The sequence below is a fragment of the Sinocyclocheilus anshuiensis genome, unplaced genomic scaffold (genome assembly GCF_001515605.1).
Source record: "Sinocyclocheilus anshuiensis isolate Anshui unplaced genomic scaffold, SAMN03320099.WGS_v1.1 scaffold1630, whole genome shotgun sequence".
Classification (NCBI taxonomy): domain Eukaryota; kingdom Metazoa; phylum Chordata; class Actinopteri; order Cypriniformes; family Cyprinidae; genus Sinocyclocheilus; species Sinocyclocheilus anshuiensis.
Genome location: NW_015542425.1, coordinates 149,968 through 152,412, shown reverse-complemented (window position 1 = coordinate 152,412; position 2,445 = coordinate 149,968). Strand labels below are relative to the sequence as shown.

Here is a 2,445-nt window from a genome sequence, read left to right as displayed (position 1 = left end):
ACAGACACATTCTGGGGACACCAGAGACTTATATTACATATTGTAAAAAGGGGCATAATATGTCTCCTTTAAAGTTTTCATGGTGTTTTCTTCTCATCTTGTCTCCATATAACGCATTTAAATTAGTGTTAATACATGCAGCGCTGCTCTGTTTAACAGTGGTAACCAAGGAAACGCTGTATTATTGCTGTTAAGTGCCACCTGCTGGCAGAGAGTGAAATTGCGTCTCACTCAGCCCGTCTGCTGTTTCTGTTTCGTGCAATGATTTATGCAGCATAATTTTACAAAGCTAAAGTCAGACTATTCTGTTTTTGCTTCAGATTTTGAAATTATACGGTCTAATATAAATCAAAGATTGCACATTTTTGTTTTGATCGATTCATGATTAAAATGCAGTGGTTGCCTCTAATCTCAAATGGCTATGAAAAATAAAGGTGCAGAGTGAAGAATATGCAAATGTTATTTTATGCGATTTTTCAATTTCTGTACCTGAACATCTAAAAACATAAAAACCTAAATCGTCATTTCATTTCTATTTTTGTGCTATAGGCCTATATTGAATTGTGCAATTATTTGTAATTTGTTCATGTGTTCTTATTTACTGGCTGTTCACTTGTCTTTAATAATGTTTGAAATTTATATTTATTTATAGCTAGTGGTTTTTGCTGTTGTATCAAAATGGAAATCAAGAATTGTACAATTTAATTGGTATCTAAAATATTGGTGTCATATAAGCTTATTTATTGGAATACAAGATAACATGGATCAAAAACAATGATAACAGCAACTATTTTATTTTTTGTGGCAGGGTCAGTGAAAATGTTGGCAGGGCAAGTAAAAATTTGAACCACTGACCCGACCGGGCCAGAAGAAAATATCCTTAACATTGAGCCCTGGAATGTAATCTGAAAGTAATCTTGAAATCTAATCAAATGTAAAATACAACACTGTATGATTGAAACATACATTGATTTTTATTAACATTACAAAAAATGGTGATTTTTCTTTTTCTGTTGTAGTCTTTTTAACATTAATGACAGACAGCAGCAAGTTTATTAGGCTGCTGTCACTTTAAGACCTAACATACTCATATATATATATATATATATATATATATATATAATATGTACACGCGCACACACTTTGCATTATTATCCTACGTTAACGCGCTAATTTTGACAGCATTAATATATATATATATATATATATATATATATATATATATACTTACACAAATTCTATTTTCTCCTAACTGTTTACGTTCACCTTAGATGTAACGCGAGTACTGGCAAAGGTGGGCATTTTGACATATTTTTGTGCGCATTTAACCATTTTGGCACACACCCGAAATTATAAAACCAAATTATATTTTGTGTGTCCGCATTCCGCTCACGATGCAATGTCCACAATGATCTAATCAATAAAATAAAGTCCCAACCTACATTTCACTTGCAAATATGTCAGATGTTTAGAAATAAAATGGGGTTCGAATGACTTTTGAAAACACTAAGAGCAAAACAAAATAACATATTCATACCTGTGCTTTGCCCTGCTCATCTTTGGTCATTTTCCTCACGCCATTGCCAAGGACAACCACTTTACAGTGTTGACACCATTGTTGCTTTGGTCCTGGGCTTTCCTGTCCCTTCTTATCCCACTCTCTACCACCAACAAGACCTGTAAGATATCCACAGTTGTCAATAAACAGAAAAGGTTCCTCCTACCAGCTCTGATTAGCGTAAAAATGGCAATTACACAACGATACTAGAGAGCTGTGTCATTTCCCTGTGATGAATGCGATGTAATCTTGTATTGAGGCTTTTAATGTGATTCAGTACATTCATTAAGTGAGTATCTGACACAGATGAGCAGACTTCAACAGGATAGAGTTCAGGCCAAGATCACTACTGTGTTTAAGTAGCTTCTCCAATCGTTCACAAAATCAATAGTGATTTTCCATCAGCAACTCAGCCAGACACAGACACAATATTGCACAGTTAACAAGTGATGGATAAACAATTCTTGATTGCTATCCTATAACTGTATTTGTGTAAACAGGCTGAATGCAACCGTCTACCAATCAGGCTAATTGTACTGCTGCATTCACATATGTGACCCTGGAGCACAAAACCAGTCTTAAGTCGCTGGGGTATATTTGTAGCAATAGCCAAAAATACATTGTATGGGTCAAAATCATAGATTTTTCTTTTATGCCAAAAATCATTAGGACATTAAGATCATGTTCCATAAAGATATTTTGTAAATTTCCTACTGTAAATATATCAAAACTTAATTTTTGATTAGTAATATGCATTGCTAAGAACTTAATTTGAAGAACTTTAAAGGCGATTTTCTCAATATTTTGTTTTTTTGTACCCTCAGATTCCAAACCATACATCAATGGAAAGCTTATTTATTCAGATGATGTATAAATCTCAATTTAAA

The 2,445-nt window shown here is 33.5% G+C and overlaps 1 protein-coding gene across 1 annotated transcript in view; it reads right to left on the bottom strand.

Moving 5' to 3' along the window:
* Positions 1-2,445, bottom strand: part of LOC107693534 (histone-lysine N-methyltransferase 2C-like) — a 123,780-nt gene that overhangs the window by 5,633 nt on the left and 115,702 nt on the right. The gene's annotated exons all lie outside the window — the stretch shown is intronic.